This window comes from Muntiacus reevesi, chromosome X, assembly GCF_963930625.1.
Source record: "Muntiacus reevesi chromosome X, mMunRee1.1, whole genome shotgun sequence".
Classification (NCBI taxonomy): domain Eukaryota; kingdom Metazoa; phylum Chordata; class Mammalia; order Artiodactyla; family Cervidae; genus Muntiacus; species Muntiacus reevesi.
The window spans coordinates 7,587,896-7,597,790 of record NC_089271.1 but is presented as its reverse complement, the minus strand read 5'-3'; the positions used below and the strand labels follow the sequence as shown (position 1 = coordinate 7,597,790).

At 47.4% G+C, this 9,895-nt stretch overlaps 1 pseudogene; it reads right to left on the bottom strand.

Annotated features, from left to right (window-relative positions):
• Positions 1 to 4,523: 4,523 nt before the first annotated feature.
• Positions 4,524 to 9,659, bottom strand: LOC136153946 (PI-PLC X domain-containing protein 1-like; annotated as a pseudogene).
• Positions 9,660 to 9,895: the final 236 nt, after the last annotated feature.

Genomic DNA, 9,895 nt, shown 5'->3' with positions numbered 1-9,895 from the left:
ACAGAAAACTAATGCAGAAACACATGTCTTAAATGATACATGAGATGAGATGAATCTAATTGATATCTTCAGGAGATGCCATCCAAATGAAGAATAATACACCTCCTTCTCAAGTGCACAGGGAACAGTCTCCAGGATAGACCACATCTTGGGTCCCAAATCAAGCCTCAGTAAAATGAACAAAATTGAAATTGTATCAAGCATCTTCTCTGACCACAACACTATGAGACTAAATATTAATTAGAAGAAAAAAGAAAACTGTAAGAAACACAAACACATGGAGATTAAACATCACGTTTCTAAATAACCAACAGGTTACTGAAGAAATCAAAACGGAAATTGAAATTTTTCTAGAATAAAATGACAATGAAAACACGACAACTCAAAATCTATGTGATACAGGAAAAGAAGTTATAAGAGGGAAGTTTGTAGCAATAGAATCCTAACTTAAGAAACAAGAAAAGCATCAAATAGACCACCTCAATTGTCTCCTAAAACACCTGGTAAAGAGGAACAAAAAAAAGAAGCCAAAATTAGTACATGGAAAGAAATCATAAAAATCTGAGCAGAAATAAATGAAAAATAAATGAAAGAAACAATAGCAAAGATTAATAAACTAAAAGCTGGTTCTTTGAGAAGATAAAGTTGACAAACCTTTAACCAGACTCATCAAGAAAAAGAGAGAAGAATCAAATCAACAAACTTAGAAATGAAAAAGGAGAGATTACAACAGAAAATGCAGACATACAAAGAATGATAAGAGACTATTATGAACAACCCTATGGCAATAAAATGGATAATCTGGAAGAAATGCACAGAGGCTTAGAAAAGCTCAATCTCCCAAGACTGAACCAGGAAGAAATAGAAATTATGAACCACCCAAGCTCCAAATTACAAGCTCCAAATCGAAGCTTTGATCAAAAAATTCCCAAACGACAAAAGCTCAGGACCAGATTGCTTCACAGGTGAATTATATCAAACATTGCCTTTGACTACAAGCTCCAAATTGAAGCTTTGATCAAAAAATTCCCAAAAGACAAAAGCTCAGAACCAGATTGCTTCACAGGTGAATTATATCAAACATTCAGAGATGAGCAAATGCATATCCTTCTAAAACTCTTTCAAAAAAATTGCAGAGGAAGGAACACTTCCAAACTCATTCTACGAGGCTACCATCACCCTGATACCAAAACCAGACAAAGACAAGATAAAATAAGAAAACTACAGGCCAATATCACTGATGAACATAGATGATGAACACAGATTCAAAATTTTTAAATTATTAAATTAAAAATAAATAAAGTTTAAAAAGAAATAAACTAAAAAAGGAAAAAAACATTGAAATAACTCAAATGTCCATCAACTGGTGATCAAATAAATAAAACATGCAATGCAAAATTATTTGGCCATCAAATGAATGGAGTTCTTATATGAGCTATAACATGGTAGAGCTCAGAAATGATTATGCTAATTAATAAGGCCAGGAACAAAAGGCTTTCTATTGCAGTATTCTGTTCTTGTGAATGCACATGTCTCAGATAAGGTAATTCTCTAAAGACCTAAAAAAGAGGAGTGAGTGCAAGGGCGCAGATGAAGGGGGAAGTGGAAAGTGTTTGCCATCTGGAGAGTGTTTCCCATTGGAGTGATGAAAATATTCTAGAATGAGGCTGTGGTTATGGTTATTCAACCTATGAATAAGTTACAAATCAATGAATTATATGGCTTAACTAGTAAATTCATGGTACAGGTACAACATGTCAATAAATCAGTTTTTTTAAACTACTGAAATTAACTTCTATATCCAGGAATATTATCCTTCAAAAACAAAGGAGAAGGAGATATTCTCATATGAACAAAAAATTGGGGAATTCTCAGCAGATACCTTGTCTGTAAGAAATGTTAAAAGAAGTTATTTACACAGAGTAAGATGATACTGAAGAGAAATTATGAGTTAAGAAAGACTGTTATGTTGAATTTTGACAGAAAACAACAAAATTCTGGAAAGCAATTATCCTTCAGTGAAAAATTAATTGAAAAAAAATGAAGGCAAATTGAAATGAAGGGTTTTTCTTATTATTATTAATTGGTTAAAGATAAATGCTTCTTTGGGCTTCCCCATCTTTGTTTTTCACTGATTATGAATCTTCATAATTAAAGTGGGTTTCATGTATACAAGATCTAGTTTCACTCAGTGGTAAAAAATCCACCTGCAATGCAGGAGCTGTAGCAGATGTCAATTCCATCTCTGGGTCAGGAAGATCCCCGGCAGGAGAGCATGGCAACCCACTCCAGCATTCTTGCCTGGAGAATCCCCGTGAATAGAAGAGACTGGTGGGCTTACAGTCCATGGGGTGGCAAAGAGCTGGACACGACTGTGCAAGTAAAGAACAGCAGACACATATTCCTAACAGAAACTCTGAAGATACTAAAAATAGATGAGAAAATTCTCAGCCCAAAGCAAAACAAACAAACAAAACACCTAGATTGTAGAGCTGAATTATAAAAGGTTTTAGGCACTAAAATGTCTCCCAACAGTAGTTTAAACAGCGTGTTCCACACAAGAGAGAGGAGCAATTTCTAATATTCACTCAATAGAAAAATATTCTATTTACATTCATAAATTAAAGGCAATGAAAATGTCCAGAAAACAAACATAGTATAAAATCTACTGATCATTTTATATCTAATTAAGACTGTAAAACTGTAAGGGAATTTTTAAGAAAAAAATGTGAAGGTTTAAGCAGACCCCAATGAAAAGAGTTGAACACGACTGAGCGACTGACCTGAACTGAAGCAGTCCCAATGAATGTAATTTTATTCTCTTTTTTCCATAGGTTCAAAATAAATGACAATTACGAACGAATTTCACTTTAAAACATATTTTTCAATTTCAGCAGGATATTTTCTATTCAAATATAAGATTTTTCAAGCTAAAAAAGTTTGTACCTTGCAGCGAATATTTTGTTTCACTGACTTAGACATAAATAAAATCACATTGTATGTCTTTACCTTGACCATTTTTGTGGTATCACTGTGCATTTAGAATCAACTGTTTCAATATGGGGTCTGTGAAGTTCTCGGGTCACATACTGTTGAAGCCTAGTTTGAAGGATTTTGAGCATTACCTTGCTAGCATGTGAAATGAGTGCAGTCGTGTGGTAGTTTGAACATTGTTTGGCATTGCCCTTCTTTGGGATTGAAATGAAAACTGACCTTTTTCAGTTCTGAGGCCACTGCCAAGTTTTCCAAACTGACTGGCGTATTGAGTGCACCACTTTAACAGCACCATTTTTTAGGATTTGAAAGAGCTCAGCTGAAATTTCATCACCTCCACTAGCTTTGTTTGTGCTGCAGCTTTCTAAGGCCCACTTGACTTTGCACTCCAGGATGCCTGGCTCTGGGTGATTGATCACACCATCGTGGTTATACAGGTTAATAAGATTTTTTTTTTAATAGTTCTTCTACGTATTCTTGCTATCTCTTTTTAATCTCTTCTGTTTTAGGTAGGCCCATAACGTTTCTGTCCTTTATTGTGCCTGTATTTGCATGAAATGTTCCCTTGGCATTTCTGATTTTCATGAAGAGATCTCTAGTCTTTCCCATTCTATTGTGTTCCCTGTTTCTTTGCTTTATTCAAATCCCTTGTGAGTATATATATTGCAAGTGACAAATAGACTCAAGGGTTAGACCTGGCACACACAGCACCAGAAGACCTATGGATGGAGGTTCCTGACATTGTACAGGAGGTGGTGATCAAAATCATCCACACAAAAAGAATTGCAAAAAGGCAAAGTGGTTGTCTGAGGAGGCCTTACAAATAGATGAGAAGAGAAGAGAAAGGCAAAGCAGACACGGAAAGATGTAGCCACCTGAAGGCAGAGTTCCAAGGACTCCCAAGGAGAGATAAGGAGGCCTTCTTAGTGAGCCACCAGGGAAGCCCCTTATCTAATAAAAGGGATTTCTCAGTGGGATCGCAAAGCGCTCAGTCCCCTCCTATGGACACTGTCATAGTGCCTCTCCCGCCTCCCGAGCTGGGGGTCACCGTCTGCCACTCTCAGTGCCCAGGGGGAGGGGGTACCCCAGCCTCTCCCATCGGGAACCCACAGACCAGGTGTGTCTCCTTGAGGATGTGATTGCACAAATCATACACTCACCTCACACCCTGCATTCGCCGAGAGACACACGGAGAACCGAGGAGACCATGGACCCTGCCACCTGGCCCCACCTCTGCAGTAACCCACATTCAGTGGACTGGCGGACGGATGACCAGCCCCGCAGGACAGGGCTGAGAATAGCCTCCGCAATGCCCAGCTCCTAAAAGCGCCGTCCGTCAGCCCCTAGGCGGCTTCCAGTTTAGGCTGGTGACGTCACAGGACGTGACTGAGACGCACCCTCCGCGAAACCCAGCTCCACTCACGCGCCGTCCGTAGGCCTCGAAGCAGCTTCCGGTTCAGCCCAGTGACGTCACAGGATGCGAACGAGGAGCGGCCTCCGCATCGCTCAGCCCCTCAGTGTGCTGTCCGTCAGCCCCGAGGTGGCTTCCGGTTCATGCCGGAAACATCACAGCGCGTGACTGTGATGCATCCTCCTTGATGCCCAGCTCCACACATGCGCCATCCATCAGCCTCAAGCAGCTTCCGGTTCAACCTGATGTCGTCGGCAACACACCCGTCGGCCCAGATGAAGTCGCCTGCAATGGTGTTGGTACAGCCGGTGGCCGACCCCCGTCACTGGCCCCACACCCATGTGCAAAGGTAGGGGAGCCCCCACTGGGTCAGCTTCTCCAGGGACCAGGCGGGGTGGACGAGGACAAACTCCGGGTTCTCCATGAGGTTGATGCCGGCCATGAACAGCCTGCCTGGGACAAGAGAGGGGCTGCTGTTCTTGGTGCCAGCTGTGGGGTCAGCCGCCCACGTGTGCAGTCACTAACCCACGGAGTCATGTGGCCAACCAAACCATGTGGTCATGGACTCACATGGTCACCCCCCATGGGGTCACTACCCCATGCAGTGATCCCTCCACGTGGCCACCAACCCACGTGGTCACCCACCCATGGGGTCACTAACATGCAAGGTCTTGAGGTCACCTGTCCACATGATTACCCACTCACACCATCACCCACCTGCACGGTCACCCACCCACGTGGTCACCAACCCACAGGGTCTTTTGCCCATGTGACCAGTAACCCATGGGGTCACCTGCCCACCCAGTCACCAACCTGTGCCGTCACATACCCAGACTCTGGCCTCTGCAGCGGTCAGAGATTCAGATGTCTGACAGAGACCAAAGTTCAGACAGCAGGGGCTCACAGGGGTTTTGACTCACAAATTTCTCCTGTTACAGAGGGCAGGCGGGCTGGACAGTGACCCAGGAGATGTCCACATCCTGACCCCGTGTGGTGGACACAATAATGTCTGCACAGATGTTCACATCCTGTCTACATCCTGACCCCCTGTGGTGGACACAGTAACATCCCCAAGAATGTCCATGCCCTGGTCCCCATGTGGTGAACAGAATAATGTCCCCTAATACATCCTGTTCCATTTCTCCTCTTGAACCCAAAGCCAGCCCCATTCGCTAGGACTTGCGTGTGACCAGTTGTCCTGGTGTGAAGGCGGCACTCACCTGGGTGGCTGCAGCTCTTCATGTGCTCCAGGTAGTGGACTAGGGCTCGGGGCTTCACCTGGTTCCCCCACCAGTAGGGGATACTGGGCCACAGTTCTGCATGCTGACTCATGGATGCCTCGTCCTTGTATGACAGGATGACCTGCTGTTCCTGGGACCACAGCTAGCACAGAGTCGGCACCTCCTGTGGGTTGAATCATCCAGGTACCCATGAGACATGTTCACAGGGGTTATTGGGGTACCTTGTGACACGATGTGTCAGTTATTGGGGGTGTCCTAGAAGCTACAGTGGTGTGTGGATTATTGGGGGTTCTATGAGCAGTGATGGGCTGGTTATTGGGTTCTCTGTGAGAAGAGACAGTCATGGGTGGAATAATGGCATGTCTGAGTAGAGACACTAGTGGGTAGATTACTGGGGTGTCTGAGTGGAGATGGTGATGGGTGGGTTATTGGGGTGTCTTGAGCAGTGATTGGTAGATTTTTGGGGTGTTTGAGTGGAGACAGTGGTGGGTAGATTACTTGGGTGTCTTGAGCAGTGATGGGTCAATCATTGGGGTGCCTGAATGGAAACAGGTGTGGATGGATTATTGGGATTCCTGATAAGAAACAGCGGGTGGATTACTGGGGCATCTCGAGGCGTGATTGATCAATTTGGGGAGTGTCTGAATAGAGACCAGGCAGGATGGATTATTGGGCGTGCCTGTGACCAGTGATGGGCTGGTTACTGGGGTGTTTCAGTGGAGACAGTGGTGGGTGGATTACTGGGGTCTCGTGAATGGTGTCATCAGGTGTCTGAATCAGCCTCATGCAGTGAGCAGATAGTCTGATTACAGTGAATCCTAGTGCTCCCGCTGCCAAGAGCATGGGGGGCCTTTGGCCTCTGCTCACCCCACGGGGACACAGCATGTCCCCAGAGATGTTCTTGATGCAGCCCATCAGCTACTCATGCAGGTCCTCCATCATGCCCTTGAAGTTCCTGTATGCCAGGATAACCACCTCCAGGGGTTGGTTCTCCAGCCACGCCGAGATCTCTGTGAGGGTGTTCTGGGCGGGGGTGGAGGAGAGGGGCCTTGTAGTGAGAGACAGGGGCGTGGGTGGGGACTTCTCCCCAGCACAACCCCTCTACAGACGGGTTGGGGGTCCTGACACACAAAGACATAAAGCATGGCGCCTGCTCCCAAGGGACCCAGCCTCTCCTGAGTGGCAGTGGGGAGCTGTGGCATTGCTCTGGTGTGTGTGTGTATGTGTTTGTTTGTGTGCATATGTACATGCTCCTGTAGGTACAGGTGACCACACATCTGTGCGTGTGTTCAGGGTCTGTGTGTGCACGGATATGCATGTGTGTGTGTGTGCACAGCCGCAGAGAGCAGTGCTTATAATACTGTGAGAAGTCTGTACTGCAGTGACTGTGGGAGGCCAGCAGGGCACATGCAGACTGAGGCAGGCCGGAACCTCCAGACCCCAAGGGTCGTTAGGTTCTGTGGTGGGGCACCGGGGCCGAGGCCAGAGTGAAACAGTAAGTGACTTGGCCACACCGTCCACTGCAAAACCAACAGTGTTGGTGCTGCCGGGGTTGAGGCCCTGCTTCTGGGAACAGGGCCTCCAGGGTCACTGGTCACGTGGAGCACAGAGCCCGGGTCCAGATTGTGGTCTTGGGGGAGTGTTCCTACAGAGTCCAGCCTCACTCTCTTCTCAGGCAGTCCCTGGGTGGAAGCTCCCTGTGGGTTCAACAGCCTGGGCTCCAAACACCCAAGCTGGACCCTTGGACATGAGGACACACAAGACCCACAAAGGTCTGTGCCCACCCCACAAACAGCTCTAGGAAAGGCAAGAAGGAATCAAGAGGGGAGAATGAAAGGAAGAAACATCTGCCCACCACACAAATAAGACAGGAAAAAGCAAAAAATAACTTTAACATAAATTGAAAAGTGAAAGTTGTTCAGTTGTTTCCAACTCTTTTCGACCTGATGGACGGTAGCCCACCAGACCCCTCTGTCCATGGAATTATCCAGGCAAGATGACTGGAGTGGGTTTCCATTCCCTTCTCCAGGAGATCTTCCCAACCCCGGAATCAAACCCATGTCACCCACATTGCAAGCAGATTCTTTGCCAACTGAGCCACCAGGGAAGCCCTAATATAAATTTGTAGCAGAAAATGTACTGTGTCCTCTACAAGGAGTCATAATGGAAAAAGAAAAAAAAAAAACAAGGTTAAAAAATGGGAAAGAAAATAATAGATTCTCTCCATCCAAAATAAAAGAAAAAGCAAAAACTAATATTAACATAAACTAGTAGCTGAAAATGGTACTGTGTCCTCTACAGAGAGTCATGATGAGAAAAGAAAAAAAAACATAATGATAAAAAATAGGAAAGGAAGTCACAGTGCCCCCCCAATCCAAATTAAAAGAAAAAGAAAAGACTCATACGAATATTGTCAGCTACACACAGGCACTTGCCATCCACCTCTACAAGGATTAAATTAAGTGCTGCTGCAGAGAATGACCTTCAACACCCCTTGAAATACCACCACCCATGCCCCCCACCCCGCACTCACCCCGGTTCTCTTGACAGTCATACCACTTGAGACCCCAGCACCAAGGCCCCCCAGGATGGAGGGACCCTGCCCTCGAGTAACGCAGAACACAGGGACCCTGACACCAAGGGACCCTCAGAGCAGAAGGACCCAAGTCCTGCAGGACTCCCGGGCTCTGGTGGACCCCCTCCTGCTCGGTCCCTTCTCTGGGTGTGAGCTCTTAAGGCCAGGCTGCAGGCACCTGATGCAAGCAGGAATGAGGTTTGCCCACATTCCAGCCCTGGCTCTCTGCCCGTCAGATCCCCTGAGGAAGATTCTAGCAACCAGGGATCTCCCAGGAGAAAGCAGTTACACAAGGCAAGAGCTGTGCTTGACAGCCATCTGTCCCCTCCAGGTGGGCCCCTGCTCCTGGGGGCACCTGGGCCCAGGTGGGTTCTCTACCCAGTCCAGCCTCCAACCCCTGGCTAACATGTGCCAGTGACAGGACCACTGTCAGTCGGGTGCCCCCTCCCCGCAGACAGGGCCCCCAGCATTGACTCCTCTACATCCTCCACAATGACTGCTTCCCACCCCGGCTTCTCTCCACCCCATAAAAGCCCCGATCCACCCAGGAGGAGCACTGCAGGGGAGGGGTGGGAGTGTGTGCGTGTGTTCTCAGTCGCTTCTGTCGTCTCGACTCTGTGACCCCAGGGGCTGTAGCCTGCCAGGCTCCTCTGTCCATGGGATTTCCCAGGTGAGAATACTACAGTGGGGTGCCATTTTCTCCTCCACGGATCTTCCCGTCCCAATGAGCAAACCTGTGTCCGCTGCATTGCAGGCTGATTCTTTACTGTCTGAGCCACCAAGAAAGTCTCCCTGGAGGCGGTGCCGGGGTGCAAACACAAACCCACCTCAGAGGACATGGGAACTCAACTATTGCTTATCTGGGACCAGGAAGGAGCTCTGGTGTCAGCTCAGCTGCACAAAGTGCGGGACCCAACCTCCCCCCCCCCCCCCAGCTTGCCCAGCCTCTGTAACTTCAGACTGTGATGCTCTTAGTCCATGGGTCCCACTCTGGCTTCGGGCTGGTTCCAGAGTAAAGCTGTGTCCTTTCCTACCTTTCTGGGAGGCTCTCTGGGTGGGGAAGATCCCCTGGAGGAGGGCATGGCAACCCACTCCAGTATTCTTGCCTGGAGATCCCCATGGAGAGAGAAGCCTGGCGGACTACATCCATGGGGTTGCAATGAGTCATACATGACTGAGCGACTAAACAACAATTCTGCTTTACAGCAGGTTTGTTCTCAATCCCGTTTCCCCAACAGGGATAAGGACACTGCCCCCTGTGGGTGACACCAGCAGCTGGAGCTGGGGCCAGGGCCCAGACGTGCCTGCAGACCCTCACCTGGGTGATGGACCACTTGAGCACCACGGGCAGGGTGACATGACAGAACTTTGCCCCAAAGCTCAGCAGCCTTGACTCCTTGTGAGAGATGGGTGACTTCTTGTTCAGGCGGTATGTCATCGTGTCGTGACTCCTTGCAGGCAAACAAGGCGGGAGACAAGCCTGTCTTCTGTGCCCCCAAGCCTCCTTCAGGACGCACAGCTGTAGTGCCGCAGGGCTCGGTGAGTCCCTAAAGACATATCCACTGAGACCTGGGAGCTGAATCTTATCTTGGAATGGGGTCCCTGCAGATGTGAGAAAGTGAAGAGCAATTTATTTAAGGAATCCTGTTTTTAGACAGGAAAGGCTTAAGACCA